General features: G+C 43.1%; 1 protein-coding gene across 14 annotated transcripts in view; it reads left to right on the forward strand.

Annotated features, from left to right (window-relative positions):
* The window catches only part of RELB (RELB proto-oncogene, NF-kB subunit), a 621,320-nt gene that overhangs the window by 459,585 nt on the left and 148,485 nt on the right, over window positions 1–13,250 (forward strand). The window lies entirely within an intron of this gene.

The raw sequence follows: 13,250 nt of genomic DNA on the forward strand, positions 1-13,250 counted from the left end.
AGATCTTAGGTGGATAAGCCTATTCAATATGGAGGAACTGAAGAAGAAAAATGCTTATCGCCTTGTTTTTTTCCTTTCAGTTTTTGGGTACATCCAGGAGCACTCTGTTGGTGGCCAGGCTTGACCATGCATGGCCAGTGAAGGCATGTTTTTTCTGCTAGGCAGTCCACCTTTTATATTGTGTGCATATATGTTTCTTCGGTATTACTGTTGATGCACAATGATTTAAATTTCATGTCTGTTGGTATTTGGAGTCTCTGGAATTTCCTGGAGTCTAAGTATGATGTGGCAAACGTTTTGTTCTTCTGTCATTGGTCAGGTGGTGACTTTGATGGACTGCTTTGAATGGGATGATCATCAGATCAAGAAAGCCAGTTTTGCCTCAATGTAGGGTAGCTCTAGGATTTGTGTGGTCATGTGATAGGCAAGTGTTGGGAGAAAATGTTTTATTCTGTGTCAGGTGCTGATAAGGTATCAGTCTCTTTGGGTCATATTGAATCTACCCTTCACAGAAAGACCTGAGTCCCTTTACAAGATAAAGGATTCGTATAAACAAATGTGAAGTGCACCGCACAATCAAAGTTCCACATAAATGTAGTCCATTCTTTGCAAGAGATGTCCGAAAAAATCTTGATGTTCGAGGCATGTGTGCTGTAGATACACATGCTTTGCATACTCCTGCCATCTAGTGTTAGGTCTGGATGTTTGCAAGTTGTTTTTCTTTGAAGAAGTCTTTCCTAGTCACGAGGTAAGGCGACTCCTCCATTTGGTGATAGTGCACATGGTCATCGACTCCATTGTTAGATAGTTTTTTTCCGCCATAGTGTTCGGACGTGTATTGCTGCGCTCCTGTTTGAAACCGTTCTTCGGGTTCCCCTCGACGCGCAATCCTCTCTACCCTCGACGGTACTGTTTCATACACGTTTCCCACTTCTCTACGTATCATTTCGGTCAACAGAATCTACTTTTCGATCGGAAAGCTTCGTGGACGGCCTTCGGGCCTAACAGCGTCGGATCAGCTCTCAGTCGATGGAACGGACTCCATTCAAATACTGCCCTCAGTGCCACGCGAAGTATCAGCGCACTGATTCACACAGGGTGTGTAACTTGTGCTTGTCTCTGGAGCACAAGGAAGGAGACTGCGATGCTTGCAGATGATTTTGATCGAAGAAAACTCTTGACGATCGTCGAACTCGGCATCGAGAGATGCAGCGTCAGAGCATTGAAGAAACGCCGGATATCTTCGGGGAAGATTCCAGTCAAGAAGTAGTTGAGACATCAGCGGCAGAGGAGGAAGAAGCCTTCTCCATGCAGGACTCCGACTCAGAGTTTGACAAAGACCTTGATGCCGAAGAACTGCTTCAGGGACAAGGTGACGTGAGTATGGAAGAACCCTTGCCCCTTCAAAACACTACCAAAAAGCACAAGGCTTCGGCACCACCTCTGCCTTCTGGCCAAGGTCGGCACTGAGACGCCGTTTTCGACGCCCCGCCTCCAGGCCCAGCTCCAAACCAGCCAGTCAAGCCTTCCGGCTCAATAATGAGTCGATAAAAGCCCTTGTCAGAACCGAAGCCCTACAGTTCTAAACAGAAATCTGTCTCCGAGCCGAAATCCTCCATGCCGAAAGCCAAGTAGCCATTGGAGCCAATATCTTCAGTACCGAAAGGCCAGCCCATGCCGGCACCGAAGATGCCGGCACCGAAAATGTCAGCGCCGAAACCAAAAGATGTCCCTTCCGATCTGAATTTAGACATTGTCCCACCAAAAACGGATCTCAAGCAAAAGAGACTACATATTAACCCTGAGACTGGTCATATTCATACCAAGCTGCCTCAGAAACATAAGCTTCCTGATGAAGACACTCTCTATAAAATCCCTTTAAAGAGGATATCTGTTGCTACCAGTCCTTTTCATCTACCACCATCATCCCCTCCACCACCTCCATCTACAACTACAAATCCTTTGCAGATCACTTCTCAGGATTCTCCACAATCTCACCATGATGACGATGATGCTGATGATGGAGGGACACATTTGCCACTAGATCCATGGAGGGATTATACAATTGATACTCCAACAGATAATGACCCAGACCCAGCCAAGCCTTCTCCTCCAGGCAACAATATATCTCACCAGGAATTCTTCGCCAGGGCTTCACAATATCATGGCATGGCACTGCACAAAGAATCATTAGAAGAAGATTTTTTGTTTGAGACTTTAGCATCCACACATGAGATGATGAGACACGCTGATGACAGTTTTAAGGACCCAGTACGAGCACACATCTTGACTCCTAGGGTTGACAAAAAGTATAAGGCCTCCCCAACAGACCCAGTATTTATCAAGGGCCAGTTCCCATTAGATTCACTGGTAGTGTCTAATGCTCGTAAGCGGGCTAATTCCCAAACATCCAGGGAGGCACCTCAACCAGATAAGGAGTCTAAGTTAATATACGCTTCTGGCAAGCGCATAGCTGCTCAAGCTGCAAATCAATGGCACATTGCAAATACACAGGTCCTTTTAGCCAGGTATGACAGGGCACACTGGGATGAAATGGAGCAATTGCTTTAATATCTCCCAGATGAGCATTAAGCTAAAGCGCAGGAGTTAGTAAATGATGGAAAGCTAATTTCAAATTCCTCCGTAAGATGTCCTCTAGATGCTACTGATACCGCGGCTAGAGAGGTCACCACTAGCATTTTGCTTAGGAGACCTGCTTGGTTAAGGATCTCTGGGTTTAAGGCTGAGGTCCAACAATCCATTCTTAACACGCCATTTGATAAAGAACATCTTTTTGGTCCTGACGTAGATGAGGCATTAGAAAAGATGAAAAATAACACTGAAGTGGCCAAGTCCATGGGAGAGCTCCAGTCTCTGTCAAACAGAGGCTCCTTTTGTTGTTCTTTTTACCAAGGGGGGGAGGGGGGTCCAAAACCACACCCACAGACTAGAATACATCAACCTACAAAGGTAATAACCAGTCCTCTCCCTCAAGAGGCTTTTTTTGAGGAGGTTATAGAGGGAACAGCTTTAAAGGTAGGAGTAAGGGCAACATACCTCGTAGCTCCCCTTCTCTTAATAAGCAGTGACTTGTCCATGCTTTCCCCGACTATACCTCACCTGTCAAGGGTAGACTTCAACAATTACTCCCCATTTGGCAATCTATAACAACAAACAAATGGGTGATTGGAATTATCCAACATGGTTATTGCCTAGAGTTTACTAGTAATCCTCCAAACTTTACACCTCGATCTCACAAATTGTCCCCAGAACACCCACAATTGCTCGAACAGGAAGTGCAATCTCTCTTACTAAAAGGAGCTATAGAGCCGGTTCCAACACAGTACAAGGGCTCAGGGATTTACTCTCTGTATTTTCTCATTCCAAAATGGGCGGTTCCCTAAGACCTATTCTGGTTCTCAGAGAGTTAACCATTATATACTGGCAGAACACTTTCACATGGTGACCCATCAACAGGTACTTCCACTTTTACAAAAGGCAGATTTTATGTCTACTCTAGACTTAAAGGATGCACATTTTCATGTTCCAATTCATCGCAAATACCTCAAATTTATAATAGCAGGCAAGCATTACCAGTTCAAAGTACTTCCCTTTGGAGTGACTACAGCGCCCAGAGTATTTACCAAATGTCTGGCAGTAGTCGTGGCTCATCTCAGAAGACAGCATATGCACGTTTTTCCTTATCTAGATGACTGACTCATCAAAGCAAGCACTTACCAAAGCTGTCTACGACACACACAGATCACAATAGACCTACTTCATCAACTGGGCTTTACGGTCAATGCACCAAAATTTCACCTGCATCCGTCACATATGCAGTCTTACCTAGGAGCCACTTTCGACACAGTCAAAGCTGTAGCTTCTCCCAATGTAGCCAGAATTCGCAATATTCAGGTTATGATACTACAGTTTCAGTCCAACCAAGCTTTACCAGCCAGAGTGTTCATGCAATTGCTGGGAATGATTGTGTCTTGCATCGTAATTGTACCCTATGCAAGACTTCACATGTGTCCCCTAACAAGACTGCGTGGCATGTCAGTGGAATCAGTTGCACGCTCAATTAACCGATCTAGGGCATCATTAGGATGGTGGGCGAACTTTGTCCGCACGCCATCCTGACGTGAAAAGGGACCGCCGGCCATAAGTGCGGCGGTCTCATGGGGTGATTAGGATGCACCCGCCACACTGGCGGGTGCATCCTGCATTTTTAACATTGTGGCGGGCGGTGCTTTCAGCATCACCCGCCGCAATGCCAAAAATGCATGTTGTGCATATGCATGCACAACATGGCAGGCACCGTGCGGTGCCTGCCATGTTGTGCATGCACATGCAAGGGGATACCATAGGTACCCCCCATGTGCCCCCCCTCCAACATCCTGGGGGCCCGCAACGGGCCCCCAACTTCCAAATCCGCATGCCCGTTGCCGCAACGGAATGGCTGCCTCCCGCCTGCATACTAATATGGATGGCGGTGTCTAGCAGACACCGCCACTATATTAAACCCTTTTCCGACTCGTCAACCGGGCGGAAAAGCGGCAGACGGTCTTCCCGTTCGCCGCGGTACCCCCCGCCATACTAATATGGCGGGTGGAAATGGGTGGCGGGCGGGGAAGGATGTAGGGTGGATCGCCACCACCATGCGGGCGGTGGCGATCCGCCCTACATCCTAATGGACCCCTACGTGTTGGTAGACGGCCGTACCCATCGCTCTCTGCAGTGATGGAACCCACAAAAAGTATCAAAAGGACGGCCTTTCATCAAGCCTATTCCATAGATCGTGCTCACAGCAGACATATCTCTGACAGGTTGGGATGCTACTCTCCAAGATTACACAATACAAGGCCTGTGGAGCAACAAACACAAAAGCCTCCACATCAATTATCTAGAGCTTCTAGCAGGTTTTCCAGCGTTCAAAGCTTTTCAAACTCACCTCATAGGCAAAACTGTCCTAGTCCGAACAGACAACATGACAGCAATGTATTATGTGCAAAAGCAGGGGGGGCACGCTCTCTCCAACTGTCAAGACTCGCTCAAGCCATTTGGAGTTGGGAGATCCATCACAAGATTTATTTTCTGGCAGAACATCTCCCAGGAGTTAACAACTAAATTGCCGACCTTCTCAGCAGAAGGAGACCGCAAATTCACGAGGGGGAACTTTATCCCCAAGTTCTCTTTCCGTACTTTCAACAATGGGGATTTCCACAAATAGACTTGTTCGCCACAGCTGAAAACGCAAAATGCCCAATCTTTGGCTCCAGGTTCCCACACGCACTCTCAAAGGGCAATGCCCTATGGATGAACTGGTCAGGGATATTTTCCTGCGCTTTACCACCTCTCCCACTCATTCCATGTGTGGTACCAAAGCTCAGGCAAACATCCCTCACACTAATTGTAGTAGCTCCTACATGGGCCTGTCAGCCATGGTACACCACCCGTTGGAGCTGTCACTAGTTCCACATCAAAAGCTGCACCTCGCCTCCACTCTCCTCACACAGAACCATGGAGAAATCAGATATCAAAATCCCAAAGAACTGAACTTAGCGATCTGGCTCCTGAAGTCATAGAGTTTGGTTATTTAAATGTACCACCAGACTGCATGCATATTCTAAAAGAAGCAAGAAGGCCTACCTCCAGAGCTTGTAATGCAGCAAAGTGGAAAAGATTTGTTGTATACTGCAATAACAACAAAATCAATCCTTTAGATGCTTCTATGCAAAACATTATCTGTTACCTGTTACACTTAAAGCAAACTGGACTAGCAGATATATATATATATATATATATATATATTTGTTTGCACCTTGCAGAACAGGCAACATATGTCACTATTAAGAGTTCCAGTAATCAAAGCTTTCATGGAAGGGTTGAAAAGAGTAATGCCACCAAGGATTCCTCCTGCCCCAGTTTGGAATCTCAACATTGTTCTCACATGGCTCATGGGTCCACCTTTTGAACCATTGTACAAGTGCCCCTTGCAATGTCTCTCATGGAAGGTTGCTTTCCTCATTGCGATCACATCACTGAGGAGAGTTGGTGAGCTGCAGGATTAACAGTGGGAAAACCGTGATCGAAACAGTACAGTTGAGGGGAACGACTGCTCGTCGAAAGGTTCGAAAACGATCCCGAACCGGAGCGCAGCAATACACATCCGAACCCGATGGCGGAAAAAAACAATCTGGAGATGGAGTCGATGACCATGCGCACTATCGTCCTAAGGAGGAGTCACCTACCTCATAACTACAAAATACTTTTTCCAAGACAAAAAAAAAGTGCAAACATCCGAGCCCAACACCAGATGGCGATCTATGCACAAGTATACAAATCTATAGCTCTACATGCCAAGAACAGATGCATACTGGTAAGTAGCATTTTCCTTCAGCTACACAAAGACAGGGTAGTTCTACGCACCAACTCTAAATTCATTCACAAAGTACTTTCTGTTTTTCATATAAACCAATCGGTTGAGTTACCAGTCTTTTTTCCTCAACCTTATTCTGTAGCAGAACGCACTTGTCACACGTGTGACGTTAAAAGAGCTTTATTGTACTTCATAGATAGAACAAAAGACTTTAGCAAAGCAAAATAACTGTGTGTTGCATTTGCTTCACCTCACAAAGGCAATCCCATCTCTAAATCTGGTATTGCAAGATGGATTGTTAAAAGCATTCAAACATTCTACGCTAAAGCTAAAAGAACTTTATCCATACCCCCTAGAGTGCATTCCACTCACAAAAGTATGGGCTTCTATGGCCTTTTTAGGTAACATTCCTCTAGCTGACATATGTACAGCAGCTATATGGTCTACACCACACACATTTACTAAACACTATTGTGTAGATGTATTGGCACACTAACAAGCTAATGTAGTCCAAGCAGTACTTAAAACACGATTTCAAACAACTGCAGCATCTACAGGTTAGCCACCGCTTTGGTAGTATACTGTTTTATAGTCTATGCAAAGCATGTGTATCTACAGCACACATGCCTCAAACGGATAATGTCACTTACCCAGTAAGCATCTGTTTTTGGCATGTAGAGCTGTAGATTCACATGCGCCCACCTGCCTCCCCGGGAACCTGTAGTTGTTGCAGTTCTTCATTATACATTTATACGCATAGACATCTCTATACTACACTTACTTACTCCATTCTCACCCTCTTGCTGGAAAACAATCTAACAATGGTGTTGATGTCCATGCGCACTCTCACCGAAAGGAGGAGTCACCTTACCTCGTGACTAGACAAGACTTCTTCGAATAAACAACTTGCAAACATCCGGACCCAACACGAGATGGCAGGAGTATGTATGCAAAGCATGTGAATCTACAGCTCTACATGCCAAGAACAGAGGCTTACTGAGTAAGTAACATTATCCTTTCTTTTTTCATAGAAAATGACGCAGACCAGCCAACGCGTTTCGTCCACTACATGCGGACTTCCCCAGGGCTGAATGACATACAAATACATACAATATAAAACCAGATAATACAACATGTACACTTATGACAATTAAGAAAAACATATAAACAATCACATGTTAAAAATCGTTCAAGATAAGTTACAGGGACACAGAGACACAGTAGATTAGGGAAAGAAATAGTTCAAATATAGAAGGAAAGAATGTAAAATAAATATAAAGACACTAAATATAGTAAAGCTGTTTCAAAGATGGGCCAAAGTGCTGTTTCCTTCAACCCATAAAAATACATTGGAACAGCATTGGAAAGATATTGTCTTAATTGGCCACTCTTAATACTAGAAGCAATGTAGGGGATGTGCTTCATCCCAACGTGCGTATAATGGTGGATAACTAGTAGAAATGCTGATTGTTCAGTAGATCATGCTTGTTTAGTCACCTATTCAGTACGATTCAGAACATCAATGAAATCAGTGCGGCATGACGGCTAGGATAAGTAAAAAGAATAGTAAGTAGAAACACGTAACCACACCATGATAGGAGGATGTCTCAGCAAAAGGGCTACCTATATACCAGGTGATAAAACTGTCAGTACAGCATGAATGGAAAAAAAGGACATAAAAGAATACCAAAAGTTCTGGATGTGGTAACCAAAAACGAGCTGTAATTCAGTATGTTCGGACTGTGTAAATGCCTGGTATAGATATTAACCTTTCATTCAATGGGGCTCCATATGCTTAGGGGCGTATACTTCCCATCTTTCTTCCCGAGTATCAATCAATCAGAGCAGCACCTATAAATAATCAATAATATGTGTCATCAAAGGTAATTTATGAGATGATGATATACTATATTGAGCACAGTCCAATCGACCATATTCACCAAAATTCTAACATCAAATGGGTTAAGCGTATAAAACTAGGGCCCACGTCCACTTTAATAGATAATAAAATATCAAGTGGGTTAAGGGTATAAAATTCGGGCCTGCGTCTACTTTAATAGGTAAATGTGACGTGTACCAGCAACCCGACTGGGCACTCCATAGAAACATCAAATGTATACTCCTACCACTTGCGAGTACCACGCACTAAAGTTATTATTATAGAACTCTCCAGACCAGTATTTACTCCAGTTGTATGTGAATACGTGGAGTTCATTATATGTAATGCAAGAACACAATTAGGAAAGGCACTTAGATAAGATTCATAAAAAATTAACAGTTTAACTCAAGAAGGAACTATGTCAGTTAAAACAGTGATACCCTCATTGCTATATCTAGAATCCCATTTACACGAGCGTGCCAGTTTAGCCTCACTCTGTACTTAAAAATGTTGGGTCTAGCTGGGTGGTAGCAATGTAGCAACAATGCGTAAAGAACTTTCTATGCAATAAGGGGACAAAAATAGTCCCAGAGTTGTCAAATAATTTTGAACTTCCAGAAAATCTTAACTGGCTCCGTACAATTACCCGCCTGCCAAGTTAGCGTCTCTCTGTGAAACCACAAATTCCCGAATGGTCCTTCCTAGTATGTACGTTGGCGTAACCGCGTCTACGTGGTATACTTCGGAAAATCTTTAAGGAGTACTACATGACTACGTGGCATCAAAGTAGTCACAATGTATATATGAAAGGCAAAAAGGTTTCTTCAAACTTATCGTTGGGGAGGACTTCTTAAAATGAAGCTCATCTTATAATGATGTTAGTGAAGGGCGATATCTTAATTGGCTAGAAGCATTAACCAGACGCTCCATGTTGAGATTCAGTGAGTCAGGGGTTAAGGAGATTTTGAGGTGTCTATTTGAATATAATGCCTTTTTGTGAAGAGCCAAGTGAAGACGGTGATGATAATGTAAAATAGATGCCCTTACATGTGGATAGACCTCCAAATGGTAGGTTTTGTTGAAAGCTGCTGATAGTTTAACGAGGCGCGAATGCAGGAAGGGGGTAACTTTGTAATTCAAAGGACATCACTGATCACTTTTCGGACAGCGGTCTGTCTTGACAGCAGAAGTCAGATTGAGAAGCAAATAGTAGGTTGTGTTGCTCAGTGTGATTTGGAGCTTCAGTAATACTGATTTATCCAGAATTTTGACAGGAAAGATGGACGCATAGTTTGTGGCATTGCCCAGGTCCATGTTCGACCTTGTCAATAGGAGCGTTTGTTTTTCAGCAGTATTACAGAGAGGCATGTCTAACTGCAAGTGTGCATGATATTAAGAGAAGGGGAGCTGACAGTGAAAGAGAGGAATTTGATGATGTGAGGGATGTATGTCACTTGAGGGCTCTGACACATTTCACTGTTCTCTTTGGGTGGGTACATATAGGCGAAAGGTTTCGAACTCGGCGATGAGGAATACGACAAGCGACGCTAGCTAGGAGATTGTACCCCTGAATACAACGCGTTAAACTGTGCAAGCCAACAGGATTGACATGCAGCATATCTGTCTAAGGTCTCATGCACCGTAACAATTTGGATGAAATTGAAACAAACTATCAGACACAGTGGAATCAATCGTTTGCGTTGTGTTTTTGAACATACAGCATGTAAGAATGCGCAATGGCCCCACATGCTAAGATATACGTAATAAACTCATAAAGGACCTTTAGAATACCTGCGTACCCATTATATCAGTGGGAGCCCGGAACAGGTGTTGGGATATCAGAGGCAAAGTCGATCAATACACAGAGAACCCCTATTTTTCACCGTTCAGATATTAAGTGATATCTGGAAGAACATACTGGTCCTGAAGAAGGAGACGTGGTACTCATAGTCAGTCTCCGAAACGTACGTCGACCAGAAACACCAACCACACTCTGGGAGATCCTCAGAAGAATTTGATTTAAAACGTCATGACTTCAGAATTCTAGGACATAATAAGAACTGTCATAAACTTATGGATAGACACTAATTTTGTTTGTATTAGAATTGAAGTAGGATCTCTCTCCAGAGATGGTTTGTTGGTTTTTAATGAAAATTTACCTATGGAGAATGTTTGTTAGTATGCAGGAGTGAATGATAGGTGAGAATGTTGATGTGACGGTTTTTTTGATTTTTTTTTTTGGGGTCTCTAAACAAAAGTTTGTCTCTATATAATTTTTGATTCATGTTTACAAGCACTTATGAAATTTAACTTATGAGGAAACAAAGTGTATGCTCAACATATGAATTAGATGCCTACCTAATAATCATGAATATTCTGTCATGTATATCTTTGTCTCCATTTTTTAAAAAAAAAGTTAATAATAAATATCTTATATTAAAAAAAATGAAAATGTTTTTTGAGTAACTTTGCACTCTTGGGGGTTTGTGTAGTATACAAGAGATTAATTCTATCAGAATAAGACAGGTCAGATAAGAGGTTCCCTTTCTTCATTTCTCTTTGGGTGGGTATCCCGAGCGCATATGTGGGGGAGTAATGTGAGTTAGGGAGGTATTACTTATGGTTTCTGTTTCAGAGGTGAAGAAATGTTCAATATTAATTGCCTGTTCAATTGAGGGTTGAATAATTGAGGGCGTTACGTTTGCAGAACTGAAACTTTTTTGACTCAATCTTTGCTTTTGTTCTCACTATCAGTAATGAATTTAGAATTCTATTTTGAGATTGCATGGCCTTTAGAATGTTTGGGCAGAGTTTGTGATTCTGAGCTCAAGAAGGTCTTCAAGAGACCAAGATGATGACCAATCCTTTTCTAGCTTTTTGATTGTGCATATAGATGAATTCCAGGCACTGGAGAACAATTGTGCATTGGACTTGGGTTTCAATATTTTCGATATAGAATGGTTGCATGAGTATCCGTAAATGGTATTTGTGTGGAGTTAGGTGTTTCTAGAATGGTATCAATATCGGGGTCATTTAAGTGATAGGCGGAAAAGTTATGTTGGTGGGATTTCACTTGAATATTTTTTAAAGGAACTGGATCTGACTGGTGGGTTTTTCGATTGTCCTTTGTGAGAAGGCTTGGACAATGTATGGTGGGCCATCAAAAGGGAGGAGGGGGTGAGCACGCAAGGGATGAGGCATTTGAAATATAAGGTTGACATGTGGATGTACGCTAGATGTGTGAGGTAGAGTTATGCTATCACATTTAGCAGGAAGTCTCCGACTGTCTTTGTGTTTTGAGCTGCATAGAGATCGAACCCAGCTATGTAGGTATTGTTAGTGATTGAGAAGGTTGTTGAAGCAGTGAAGTCAGCGAAGCCTTCTATGCGTTTGCTGTAATGACCAGAGGGATAATATGTAGGTTGTGTTGTGAGAGGGAAAGAGGGGAGGGAGAGACTTGTTGAGGTACATCTGAAGCTGCATGATCTGTGGGATTGGCTATAATGAGTTTGTGGGTGATGGCAAGGCCGCCACCAATTTTATGCGGGTGAGTTGTTTGTGGATTTTGTAACCTTTTGGGTTGAAATCTTCAGAGTTATTAGTCAAGTCACAATATTAAAGTGTATGTTGGGTTTGTTTTGGGGGGGAAAGTTGTCACCTTAGTATTTTCGTGTGGAATTTGATTTGATGATCATAAGGGAGAGATGTAGATATGTGTGGGTGCCTTGTTTAACATTCTGTTGCGATGCATATAGGGTTAGTGGATTTGTGTCTGCAGTTGTGTTTGAGTCTCTGATGGGTTTGTAGGATTGGGTCAGGGAATGTTTAAGTGGGTGATGATGCACATGGGATTGTCATTTGGAATGCTGGAGTGTTGCATTGTGTTTGAATTAGGTAATTATGATTGACAGGAGAGGCTACTCCTGAGTGGTTAGAGTGTAGCCATATTAGCAATGAGCACTCCAATCATGTTGAATTTTGTGAGGTGGGTGCTTTATCTTGCTTCATTTAACTATATTTATTAGGAAGCAAATAATAGCTTCAAGTCACATAAATGCGATATTGACGTAGGAGTGCATTGGTACAATTTGCTGCGATGCAGACTATGTAAGAGAGGATATATACCTGAACAGATAACTGTAGGGCACCTTCCAGATGGTGAGTGGAGGCCTGGCACAACTCCTTGTGATTTTACGTAATTAGATGCAGCCCCCGGATGGTTGGAAATGCTGCAGTCTTTCTGGTTTTAGTACTGCAGGCATTTTGAGGTTAGACATGGCCCGAAGGCAAGTAAGGGTGCAGGAATGAGCAGTCAACTGCAGACCACCTCCCAGATGGTGAAGGGGTAGCCTGACTCCAGGTCCAAATGAAGTGATGGAATTGATTCAATTCAGTCCTTCATTTTAAAGTCAGACATGCAATGAGGAGAGATGCAGCAACGATCAGTCAGGTTCAGCTCGTCCTCCCAGATAGTGAGCAATTATCCTTTATCTCACAGACTTTAGTTCCTAGAAGAAAGATATTGAAGTGTGGATTTCAATTATAAATGGCATATGAATTTAACCAAAAACACATGAGCTCCACACTGTGTGGAGGAGGGAACAAGAGGCACGGGGTTTTAGGAGCTAGCAGCCTCCAACTATGACTGTTTAACCACAAAAGAGCTGCTCCTAAAGTGATAACCACTATAAGGTTTGAGTTGTATTGTGAGTGTGGACATCTCACAAAAAGTAACGGACTGGTCTCACACACCAGCTGGTGTCATGCTTCATCATTGACCAGTCCTCGCCCTCTAAAACCATGGTTTGATAGAGGGCGGGCATACACCTGACGACAGGGATGCACTTCTAAACTAAGTGGGGGCCCGTGTATGAGTGAGTGAGATTAAAAATCATTATCCTCATTGTGTTTTTTAATGTGAAAGGTAACTATATGATGTTTAAAAGCAGGTGACGGTATGTGGGGGAATTAGTGTCCCCTAACCGCTGTGTT

Source organism: Triturus cristatus, chromosome 9, assembly GCF_964204655.1.
Source record: "Triturus cristatus chromosome 9, aTriCri1.1, whole genome shotgun sequence".
Taxonomy (NCBI): domain Eukaryota; kingdom Metazoa; phylum Chordata; class Amphibia; order Caudata; family Salamandridae; genus Triturus; species Triturus cristatus.